This window comes from Silene latifolia, chromosome 1 (genome assembly GCF_048544455.1).
Source record: "Silene latifolia isolate original U9 population chromosome 1, ASM4854445v1, whole genome shotgun sequence".
In the NCBI taxonomy this organism is placed as follows: Eukaryota; Viridiplantae; Streptophyta; class Magnoliopsida; order Caryophyllales; family Caryophyllaceae; genus Silene; species Silene latifolia.
Genome location: NC_133526.1, coordinates 167,042,162 through 167,055,279, shown reverse-complemented (window position 1 = coordinate 167,055,279; position 13,118 = coordinate 167,042,162). Strand labels below are relative to the sequence as shown.

Genomic DNA, 13,118 nt, shown 5'->3' with positions numbered 1-13,118 from the left:
ACTTCATCAGCTGAGACAGTCACTTCTCCAGATTTCCTCGAGATGGCTGAAGAAGCGACTATTGCCAGTCACTCAGAGCCGACGGCTGAGAATCTCTACAAGGGATTCGCGTTACCAGGGGCGGATAGAAAGTTTGGGCCGAAGCCGTCCTATATCAACTTGGTTGAGAGAAACCAATTCGGGGGAGCTGCAAATGAGGATGCAGCTAAGCATATGGAGATATTCATTGATTATTGCTGATCCATATCCCCACCAGCCGGCGTGACCCTAGACCAGGTGAAGGAGACCATGTTTATATTCTCTCTTCGTGATGCTGCGAGGGAATGGTATAGAGACCTGGATCGAGCTGCTCACGGGATCACCGACTGGAATTCTTTGGCCTTGGCGTTTTACAAGAAGTACTTCTCTGCCTCGAAGACTAATGCCATTAGAGCTCAGATCACGAGCTTTAAACAGGGTCCTGATGAGAACTTTCATGAAGCATGGGTCCGTTTCAAGAAGTTGGTGCGAACCATTCCGCACCATGGGTTCGAGAAGTGGAGTCTATGCAATCAGTTCTATAATGGGCTGTATGACGATCAGAGGGCTATCTTGGATGCTGCAGCAAGTGGCCGATTTGCAGAGAATATGGGAGAGACTAAGGGGTGGAAGATTATTGATGACTTAGCCACCCATAAAGCTGAGTATGGGAATTCCAGGGGGAATCAAAGGAGAAGTGTTGAATCTCCTTCTGTGGTTGCACTTGAAGCTCTCACTGCTAGATTTGACAAGTACGAGTTGGGAGGAGCTTCAAAAGGAGGTATTTACCATGTGAATGTTGTTTCAGACGGTCCTTTCGTCTGTAAAAGATGTGGAGCTGAGGGACATGTTTCAGAAAATTGTCCTAGTCCCTTTGAGTCTTGCGCTGCCTTTCAACATTATAGGCAGACAAACACCTACTATGAGCCTAATGTTCATCCCAACTTGAGGTGGAGTAGCCAAAATGTCTTAAATCCTACTCAACCTCCACAGCAGCAGCAGCAGCAAACTTATGTGCCCCCTCATAAGCAACAACAGTTTCAAAAACCTCCCTATGTGCCGCAGCAGCAACAATCCCAAAATTCCGACTTTGCTGAGTTGAAGAACATGTTGCAAAAGGAGTCCCAAGCTAGAGAGGCCGGGATGAAACTACTAGAGAGCCAAATTGCTCAATTGGCTAGCAAGAGTACAACTCGAGCTCCGGGACACTTACCGACTTAGACGGACCAAAAAGAGACCCTTAATGCCATCACTTTGAGGAGTGGGTCTACCCTAGAGGGCCCCGTCATGGTCGAGGACGATACTGCAAAAGATGAGGCGGAACCGAGTAAAAAGAAAGCTGGAACGAAAAGTGGAAAGAAAAAAACGAACAGCAGGTATGTTAGTCGATCTTTTGACATACCCGGTCGATCGACTGAAGTGCGACAAACAGTAGCTTCTGGTCCTGTTCAAGTCAGTCGATCGACTGACCTCATCGGTCGATCGACTGAGGACGCTGTTGAAGGTGATTCTTTTCGTCCTCCAATGCCTAATAACTTGAGGGATCACTTGTTTCGGGGTACGACAACTCCGAAAATATTGGGGCAAGACCCGAGTACTGATGGGTTAGTCGCGATTCCGAAGTACGACCCAATGTCTATCAATGGTTCGTTTTTGAGATGATCTGAAGAGGGTTCGAGCTTCAACAAAGAGAAGGTGATCGACTTTCAGCCTAAGTCCACCGACGCCGGCATGAGAGACTTAGAGGAGAGGGCTAAGTTGCTACTTTCAGCCCCCTATCCGGAGAGATTGGTGCCGACGAAGGAACAGGTATCGTTTAATAAGTTTGAAAATGTCGTTCGTAGTTTAAACGTACAAGTTCCTTTTCTTGAATTAGTTAATCAAGTGCCTGCTTATATGAAATTTATGAAGCAATTACTTTCTAAAAAGAAGTCACTTGAAACTGTGCATAGTGTCGCATTAACTGAGGAGACATGCTCTTATTTGTCCCATACTGCACCCCTTAAGCTAGAAGACCCGGGTAGTTTTCCAGTCCCGTGTAATATTGGCACCTTTCCTATTGAGAAAGCCTTATGTGACCTAGGAGCCAGTATTAGTGTAATGCCTTTGAGTCTTGCTAGGAAGTTAAAGTTGAATAGGTTTGCGATCACGAGACATGACAAGTCTGAGATGGCTGATCGCTCTGCGGTCCAGCCAATAGGAGTCTTAGAGGACATCCCCGTGCAAATAGGGAAGTTCTTCTTCCCTGTTGACTTCGTGGTACTAGATATGCCCGAAGATGCACACATACCTATCATACTAGGTAGACCATTTCTGCACACTGCTGGTGCAGTTATTGATGTCGGTTCGGGTACCTTGACCTTCAAAGTGGGCAAGCATTCCATTGTCTTTGCCCATACAGCTAGAAAAAAAGACCCCATGTGGCCTGTCACTTGCAATACGGTTTTTGAAAAGAAATCCTATTTTATACTTCCTGATATGCCTGTCTCTATTCCTACTCCTGTTGTGACACCTCCGCCCCAGACTGGGAGCAAAGTGGAGGAAGATTCTTCTATTTTAGATGTTGCAGGAGCTGGTTTGGGGAAGGAAGAGCCGCATGTTGCTCCAGCTGTGAAGGAGCCGATCGTTCAAAGAGGTGGTCTAGGATGCCTGAGCTATGGCACTGATGAGGAGCCAGATGATGAGCCAATCAAAGCAACGGAGTCCGACTTGGATTCTGACGAGTCTGAAGAGGTCATTGAGTGGGAAGATATCCGACATGTTGATCCATTGAGTTCTGCAGATGTTGGAATTGAGAAGAGTGCCGCTGAGAAGATGAGCACTGTTGAGGCTACCTCTTATAGCCAGAAGCCAGTCAAGTGGGCCATTCCATGGCCGTTCTTGATCAACTATTAGTTGATTGAGGCTTCTTCGAAACTTTACATTTTATTGCTTTTGAACCTTTTTAGTGCTTTTGTGTGCGCGAGACTTCGCATTAAATTATTTTGCTTAGGATTTTTAAGCACTTTAGACTTTACTTTGGGTTTTGCGCAATTTTGGGCGCGTATTATTGTGCATTTGCAGGTTTATAGACCTCATTAGTTCAATTTATTGAGCTAATTCGACGAATTCAGGAAGTTACAGCAGTATTTCCAGTCGATCGACCGCCTACCATGGTCGATCGACTGAGGTGCGACTTCCAGGAGCTTTTGTTCCTGTTCACTCTGGTCGATCGACTGGGCTATGTGGTCGACCGACCGCCCTGCACTGCTGTACCTGTTCACGACCTTTCCCCTGCTGTGTTTGGTCGATTTACGGAGTCGAGGGAGTTTTCTACTCCACTTCTTTTTCCGACTCACTTCTGATTTCTTCCATTCTCTTAATTTTGCACATAATATCGCTTCAAAATTTCTTTCTCGGTTTTATGCGTGGTATTTCTGTCTTTTCAGGTACTTATTAGTAGCACCGCTGGCTACTGAAACCTCCTAGCTCACGCTGGTTTGGGGGGGTTTTCTTTTTCTGCGCTTAAAGTCTTGTGAGTTCCCGAGTTTTACTTCTTGTCATATTTATTTATTTTCTCACAAATTCCCGTTTCTCTTTTCTTTCATTACATGATTTTGCACAATGGGGACATTGTGCGATTTGGTTTGGGGAAGGGTTTTGCGTCGCATATCATTTGCTTGCATTCACGTTTACATTTTTGTTTTGCATTATTTATTTCATTTCTCATATATACAAAAATCTAAAAAAATTGAAAAATTTCAAAAATTCAAAAAAATTGCACGTTTATTTTAGCATGTAGGTCGAGTCGGAACGGTAGTATTTCAATGATGACATTGCAATTTCATCTGTTTACGCCTGAGCCTTGCTAATTAACATATTATTAGTAGAATCACATATGCATATCTACGAGTTTTCGTTAATTTATCGCTGAATCCTTAGACTTGACTTAAATTTTTGGCAAACTACATCATTTTCTGAGTTTTAGAGCCTATAACTGGTGACATCTATGACCAGTTTATCTAGGATTGTGAGTAGTTACTCCTTATGAGACGTGTTATATCAATGTGCATAAATATGAACTTAATCTACTTAATACCTGTATGCATTCGGTTTGTGGTTTGTTGACACATGTGGTAGAGGTTTCCCTTTATTCGTTTTGCCCATAAGCCTCACACTGCCAAAAATAGCCTTTTTGTCCCATTACTACATCCTACACTTAGCCTGCCCTTGTCAAGCTAGTAGTTTATGATTTTGGGATTGTTACTTAGTTTTTGGTAGCATATACTCTTATTGAGATTTAGTTGGATAAAAAGAATGAAGGAGGAAAAGAGTTGAAAAGTTGAAAGAAAAAAAGAAAGAAAAAAAAATGATTCGAAAGAGAAGAGAAGAAAGAGTTCTGTACTGTTCAAAGCGGTCGATCGACTGCCATTTCTGGTCGATCGACTGGGGTCCGAAAGAAAATCAATTCGCATAATTCAAAGTCTTTATTTTATGGCGATTTTTGCTCCCATGTTGCATTAGTATCTTATGGGGAGTTGGTTGATTACTGTTATACTGGAGATTGTGAGTTTTGTGCTTGCTAATAGCACTGCTTCGATTGATTTTGAGCAAGAAGTTGGATGTTGCCATATGGTTCCGTTTTGGTACTAGCTTGATCACCTGTACCTTCACTTTCCCATAAATGTTTTGCCTCTTCTTACCCATACCTCACATATCCATATATACCTCGGCATGTGTCATGGTCATTAGTTTGGTTGGAATGCATATGTACGGTCATAGAGATTACTTTCATATTATATTGCAGGCATGTTCTTATAGGTCGTAGTTAGGTGAGAGTCTTTACAAAATGAATTCTTTCTATCCTCTTATATATTCACCTGTGCTTATGTGTGATATGAGCGACCCGCGAGAGTCCAATTTGATAAGTCTCTATAGTCGACGGTTCAGCAGTTTTAACGACTTCATAATTCGTTTGCATGATTCGCATTGCTAATTAATTGTTAGTTGTTGCATTAAAATGGTTTAGGCTTTACATGTTGCAATTCGCTCTGAGACTGAACTCGTTCCAATAGGTCATTAGATCGAGTCTAGTTCTTGCTTGGGGACAAGCAAGGGTTTGGTTTGGGGAAGTTTGATGCGTGTCATTTATATGATGTTTTACACCCCATTTTACACGCATTTCAGAGCTCATTTGTGTAGTTTAAGCTACCATTTCCCCTATTTCCGTCTACTTTCGTGTTTTTGTACATTATTGCAGAAATGTGAAGAATTCAGCGGAAATCAAGCTAAATCCGTCCCCGAGTATCCTGCATTGCATTTGACGTGAAGTATTCACTTAAGGAACGAGCTTGGTGCGTATTTCAAGGCCCAAAAGACAAATCCACGAGAAGTTAGAAGTCAAGTGTCAGCTACTTCAGTCGATCAACCACTGCCTTCAGTCGATCGACCAACCCACGGGTTCCAGTAGCTACTGTTCAGCATAGCCCAGTCGATCGACCAGTTACAGCAGTCGATCGACCAAGCCGCTACCCCAGACGAGAATTAAGAGATCGAGAAACTTGAAGCCCATTGTGTTTAGGTTTTGGAAATAAGAACTACGTTGTTTTCTATATAACGTAAGCTAGGTATTGAGAATAATCATCAAGTTTTACATCCAGTTACACTCAGTTTTTATCAGTTTTTAGAATATCAAATAATTAGGGTTCGGAATATTGTTTCGCATTGGATTTTCGTTCGTGCTTTTAATCTTTCCGTTACAATTCCTCTGCAATTTCGGTATTCCCCTATTTCTATTTCAGTTCATCTTTATTGCGTTGATAGTATAGAAATTGCTAGTTAGTTTCCCGAAGCCATAGTTATCGCTTTATGCTAATCTTTTATTCCGTTAATTCAAGCATGAATTCAGTAGTTTTAATCCTCAATGTTATTGTTGTTTCCACTATAGTCATGAGTAGCTAAATTATTTGTGCTAGGATGTAGGGAATCTTTAGGATTAGGCGGCGTAGAATAGTGGCCTGAAAATCGCGTGTCAGTCGATCGACCGCCATACCTGGTCGATCGACTGGCCACGTGAGGTTTTTCCTTCGTTTTGATTGATTTAATTTTTATATTTGACGAATCGAGTGCACACGACTAGTTGAATGTTTAGGAAATGACTGACCCATTAGATCGAAAGATAGAGACAGTTATTAGACCACCAATTAAAATGACTAAACTATGCTGAGATCGAAAGATAGGTAAAGTTTAGGTTGTTAGTCACTTTTCAGGACGAAAGTCAGTATTAGTGATATTAGGGACTTGTAGCGAGATCGAAAGATGCCGCTTGTTAAGAGTGGACCGAGAGGACCGAGAGGACATCCGTGTTCATTGGCATCCACGAGAGTCATTCTAGACATAGAATGCTAAGGGTAACGAGTTCTTGGTGTTCATGTCACTACTTTGTGTCTTGACATGACGCGAAGTATTCGAACGGTTTCCAATTTTCCACAATAAATTGGTGGCGACTCCACAAATGCACAAAGAAAAGCTTGCTTCGCTTTTCGCCCCCGTGGGCCTGCGTCCACAGTTTGGCGACTCCGCTGGGGAATAATACACTTATAGCCAAGGGTGAAACTTGAACAAGGTTAGGGAATAGTTTGTACCAGACAGTTGTTGCTTTTCATAACTCGGTCTTCCTAGATCGTTTTATTTGGCCTTCCTAGGCCCAACCCAACCCATTCGACCAATCGTCCCGTCTAGACGGTCCAAATTCTTATTTGGGCCTAAGGATGGATAGCGATTGACGTCATCCATACCATGGTACTTACTCTTGTTTGTATCAAGGGCTTTCACTACTCGAGGAAATGGACTAGGAATCGGCCTTACTCCTGTTTGGTACGAGCCTCTCCACAGACCCCGGGTTTGATCGTTCGGTATGGCAACCCACCCTTTTAAGCCAAAACCCTTTTAAATGCACTCAGCATCCCGTTATAATGCTTGTATAAATGCTTGTATGTGATCACCATTTTCTAAACGAAACCATGACGAATTTTGTGAAAATCAAAACCTCTTTCAAAATGTAAAATTTTCGAAATAGGCCAATATTAGCGCAAAACCAGTCAAAACTCTGTCCAAATGTCAAGTCAGACTTCGGGCCTAAAACCCATTTCAAAACTAAATACAAAACAACAACAAAAAAAACGAAAAAAAAACGAAAAAAGGTCCGAAAAAAAAAACAAAAAAGGAAAAAGAAAAAAAAAAAGAAAACCAAAATATTTTTCAAACCGTGTAAATGTAAAGCTCCTGGACCTGATGGTTATTCCAGTGCTTTCTTTAAGGACTCTTGGACTGTTATTGGTGATGAAGTATGTGCTGCAGTTCAAGATGTCTTCAATTCTGGTAAACGTCTCAAGCAGCTGAATGCTACCACTGTTACTCTGATACCTAAATGCAAGATGCCTACTTATGTTCATCAATTCAGGCCTATTGCCTGTTGCAATGTCCTCTACAAGTGTATTTCAAAAATTTTGTGCAACAGAATATCTCTTGTCTTACCTGAGTTGATTAGCAAGAATCAGGGAGGTTTTATCAAAGGGAGAAGTATACTAGAAAACATAATGGCGTGCCAAGACCTGGTGAGACTGTACAATAGACAGTCTTGCTCTACTAGATGTATGTTTAAAATGGATTTGATGAAAGCCTATGACTCAGTTAGCTGGGATTTTTTAGCTGATATCCTTGAAGCTTTTAATTTCCCAGTTTCTATTAGAAGGCTTATCATGGAATGTGTGAGTAGTGCTACTTATACTCTCAGTCTGAATGGGGATACATTTGGTTTCTTTCCTGGCAAGAGAGGACTGAGGCAAGGTGACCCCATGTCTCCACTACTCTTCACTCTATGTATGGAATATTTTACGAGAATCATTGACTGTGCTACTGAGAAGCTGCCATTCCACTTTCATCCCCTTTGCAAACCTATGAGGCTTACTCATCTGATGTTTGCAGATGATTTGCTGCTTTTCTGTAAAGGGGATGCACAGTCTATTATGGTCTTGCTGAGGGCTTATGAATCCTTTTCCAGAGCTTCAGGGCTTAAGATGAACCCACAGAAGTCATGTGCTTACTTCAATGGTGTGCCATCGTGGCTAAAGAAGGAGATCTTGTCTGTTTCTGGTATTAAAGAAGGCTCCTTGCCTTTTAAATACCTTGGTGTCCCTATTACAGCAGGTAGACTAAAAAAGAGTGATTGTGGGGTTCTCATTGATAAAATAGTTGAGAGGATCAGGTGTCTTGGAGCTAAGAAGCTTTCTTTTGCAGGGAGACTTGTCCTTGTTAAATCAGTGCTCTCTACCATGTATAACTACTGGGCTTCTTTATTTGTGTTGCCTAAGGGAGTCATGAATAGAGTTGATGCCATTTGCAGGAATTTTTTATGGGAAGGGAGTACTGAGCATAATAAAGCTCCTTTACTTGCCTGGCATAAGGTTTGTGTCCCTCAGAAGGAAGGGGGGCTTGGTCTTAGAGTCAGCTCAATTTGGAATGTTGCTACCATTGGCAAACTGGTCTGGTGGCTTTCAGTTAAGCCTGATAAGTTATGGGTCCAGTGGGTGCATCATGTATATTTAAAAGGACAGTCCTGGCAATCCTATAATCCCTCCTCTGATACCAGTTGGCATTGGAGGAAATTTTGTCATGTTCGTGATACTATCAAGGAAGGGTTTTCTGATGGAATTTGGAGTATATGTGTTGGTGACTATTCTGTGAAGTCGTGATATTCTTGGTTGAGAGATAAAAGACCAGTTGTTGACTGGCATAGATCTGTTTGGAATGCTGTGTCTCCTCCTAAGCATTGCTTCATTGCCTGGCTTATTTCAAGTCAGGCTTTAATGCTGAAGGAGAAGTTATTCAAGTTGCAGATTTCTACGATGACGATTCTTTGTATCGTGGCCTTGCTACTGAAAGTCATGCCCATTTGTTTCAAGATTGCAGATTCAGTCAAGAACTTTATAGTTATCTAGCTGTGAAGTTGGGTGCTAAGCTAGATGCTACTAACCAATTGCAGAGTATTATGATGAAGAGATGGAGCAGATTGAGGAAACAGGTGACCATTGCTATTCTTTTGGCAGCATGGTACCTTATTTGGAATCAACGCAATGAAGCTAGGCTGTTCTTTAAGGTCTCAAGGCCTGATTTAATAGCTGAGCATATTTGGCGTATTATTCATACTAGAATTCGTGTTCTAAGTCCTCAGTTTATCTCTGTTAAGGATAAACTTTGGTTGTCTAGAGTACACTTGATGTAATATTAGCACTAAAATTTGTGATCCTTGAGTAGTTTGTAATGCGGATATTTGATCATTAATGAGAATTCTTACATTTTAGCAAAAAAAAAATATGTAAATTCAATTGGGCTAAGTTAGAGTCAAAATTCAAACCGACTATGTCCTAGTCGGAACTCGGTCGGGTCATAAACCCGTCTTCCTTTACATTTTGGGTCTTTTCAAAATTCAAGTCAAGTCCTAAGGCGTCACGCCGTCATTTTGGACCCCCTACCCCAATTCAATTAGGAGCTAAACATTTCCACACCTAGTCTCACACACTCGAGGCTAACACATCGAGTCATTCCCATGTCCGTTTCTTGAATTCTCCTAGTACACGTTTGGGACACACATACCCGAACCTTGAGTCAAGTCTGTCTTAAACACACGAATTAGAATTAACACGTGTCGCCAATCCCGTCAATAAAGTCAACCACATAAATGTCACTCTGTCAAAGTCAACACTCGAGTCTAAAGGTCAAGGTCAAACACCGTGAATCCAAACACGAGAAGTCACTCACGACATTTCCTGGATTCACAAGTCAAGAGTCTAGTCATCTCGTCTCGTCATGTATCCTTTGTTTGTTGCTCTATTATGCGTGATCCCATGTCAAATCAAGTTGTAATGCGCGTCATTTTCTTCTCGGTAGGAATTCTGCGATTTCCAATGAAAGTGTTCAAGAACGTTTATCTGTCGACGTCGAGGAACTAAGTACTGTAGTCATTAAGCTTCAGACCACCGTCGAAGACTTGAGAACTCGTGTCACCAATATGGAAGACAAGATAGACATGATGAAACCTTTACCATCTTCTGATACCCCAAGGCAAGGGCATAGCTTCAACACAACTCACCCATCTAAGAAGGCCAATGAAGACAAGGGAGTCAACCTCTTGGAAACTCCACCTAGAAGGCCGGGACGAGCTCATAGAGAATTCGTTGACCTCGGAACCACATATGAAGTAGCTCTACAAAGACTGGTTTCCCAGGGAAAACTTCACCCAATTGGTCCGACCCCGGATCCTGAAAAGATATTCCCTAGATGGAAGGGTAATTCATATTGTCATTACCATCGAGGTAGGGGACACGATACGGAGGAATGCTTTTGTCTAAAGCATATTATTCAGGATATGATCGAGGATGGCAAGCTTCCAATGCCACCATTTGTTGAGAAATTCGATGGGACCGACCCTCTTGGGTCTAACAGCACTAAGCACGATGAAGAATTATTCCTAGAATTTTCTCATCTCCTTGATCCTCGTGATGACAAAGAAATCAAAGCGCCGAAGGAGGACGATGTCCAAAGTGGAATGCTCATGCTTTCCAAGATAGAGGGAGCCATTGATACTCTAAACTCTCGGCTTTCCAACATGGGGAATCAATTTGCTGAAATGGATAAGAAGCTTGAGACCTGTAGACACCTCGTTTCTGCACCCCTCGCAAACCACCCGGTGATGATTGGGCCGCATGTTTGGTACGCGAAACGATTTGTGACAATTCGTAAGATTATCGTCAAGTGATTGCTCAAACATTAATGTCTACCTCATGGTCGTCATCTAGGTGTCATTACGGTCGTTTTGGCAGTAATTAGAGTACATTTGGAGTCCGGGTCAAAAACCGTCTTCATTTCCTAAAACCGTCAAATCCCGAGTCAAAGCAATGTGCTTGTCTACCTAAGGTTAGGGTGTCATAAAATGTTGAGATTATATCTCATTTTGAGTCCCATGTCACTTCATTAGGCTAAAACATAAAGTTTACATTATAAAATGTGCATTTCATTTAGTTAAAATGACAACCCGACTTTTAGGCCCGTTTTACGAGATGATAACGACTTTTTTGAGTCAGGCCTATTTCACATAAAGTTCTAGATCTTTCTTTTAGCTTTCCAACGCCACCGAAATCACCTTAATCCGAGTCTTGTAGAGAAAGTTATGCCTAAGATACGACAGGCTGTCAAACGCGTTTTCTACGCGCAGAGGAACCCGCTGAGGAAAGGACGCAGCAGGTGCCGCGCCTCTTCCAAGGGACGCGATGCCTGCTGCGCCTCTTCCCAGGGTTTTCTTTTTGTCCAAGTTTCCGTGTTTTAACCTAAGTCGGTTGTTTCCGGATCTTTCTTTCCGTGTCCTAGTCTTACCATAATTCCTCCGCGTGATTAGTATAAATAGGAGCCTTCGTTCCTCATATTTCTCACGCGAGTGTCCGCCCTTCTCTTCTCCCTTTGCATTCTAGACTTTGTTCTTACTAATTGGCGCCTACGTGCTTGAACATTCGACCACGTAAGCTCGGATCCTTCCGGTACCGACCTCTCCGTTGCATGACCGACCAATTTGACCACTACACTCAATCAATCTAATTAATCAATTTGTTAAATCGTTTTCCTCTTTCGAGGGCACTCTTTCCTTGCATTCGCGTCGAGCATCACTAATCGATCTTCTTATTTCTTCGTTCGTCAACATGTAAGTCCGAGGGTGTATTAATCTCTCTTTATTTATTGTACCTTTTTTTTAATCTTCGTACAACAATTGTAAGGTTTACGTCGAAAGTACCTCATTAAAACTGATTTCTAAAACCGTCTTCAAAACCTTTTTTTGCTGATTTCCAGTAGACAGACGTCGAGAAAAGACGCAGCAACTGCTGCGCCTCTTCGAAGGAGCGCAGCACCTGCTGCGCCTCTTCGTGAGGCTGCCGCAGTTCCTGCTTCTTTTCTTCTTCCTCGTCCTCTGTAAATTCGTCTTTCGTTTTATTTGATTTCTTTTGTTTGTTCTTTAATTCGTTCGTATAATTATTTATCATTCATAATTCGTATGTATATTATTCATTCGCCATTAACATGTTTAATCATCATAAATCCGGCTTAAATCCCTTATAATCAATATTTACGGGTTTTCGTCATAAATTCAATCCGGGTTTTAGAGATTCAATTTCATCGTATTGAGTTTCTGGAATTCATCCTTTGATACATTCTAATTTATTTATTAATTTGTCATCAATTCATCATGTTTAGTCTAATTAATTTTGTTTAGTTCGTAGTTACTAATTAATGTTATTTCATCTCGTAATTAATTCTAATTTCCGTCTCATTCATGTTTTGCTGTTTTTATAACACCATCATATGTAAATAATACATTAAACCACTTTCATCCGAGTCAATTGTCGTAATCAATCCATAAAATTACCAATTAACATTAACGGTTTGCGATTAAACACGGCCGAGAACTCACCCTTGGAACAGACGCAAAGAAGCGCGCTGCGCCTCTTCCAAAGGGCGCAGTACTTCGCGCTACTGTTCGGTGATTTACGTCCCACGAACTCCTTTTCTACCTTGACGTAGTTTAATTAGTCTACATATTAACTAACTAATACCCGTATTATCACTAACTGCGTTCGTTTACTTTATTTAATTTTCTTTGTTTTATTCTTTTATTTTCTTTTCTCAAATCATCCGTTTTAAAGGTATTTTCGACATAAATCGCCTATTCCAATGTAATTATTGTAATTTCCTTTATTGTAATTTATCGTTATTGTATTTCTTTCATCATTTGTATTGTTTTCACATGTAAATCAACATTAATTCCTACTTCGACCCCAATTGTTTGATAAATTAATTGTCAACCGACTTAGTCTAATTCTCACATGCTAGGATTAATTCAATGGATGTTGCATTGCATGCATATAGCCGACGATATATCAAGTACGAATAAACTCCCTAATCATTAGTAGAGGCCGCTATCGAGGCGGGCGGGATTAGGTGTTCGATCAAAAGAGCTTCCTAATACGTACCCTCACCCCTTACTCCAGATCTCCGTGAGCACCCGTGTTCATTGG

General features: G+C 41.5%; 1 non-coding gene across 1 annotated transcript; it reads right to left on the bottom strand.

Annotated features, from left to right (window-relative positions):
• Positions 1-423: 423 nt before the first annotated feature.
• LOC141620619 (small nucleolar RNA R71) lies at positions 424-530 on the bottom strand. The gene has a single exon (XR_012532005.1). It is a non-coding gene; the product is annotated as a small nucleolar RNA R71 (small nucleolar RNA).
• Positions 531-13,118: the final 12,588 nt, after the last annotated feature.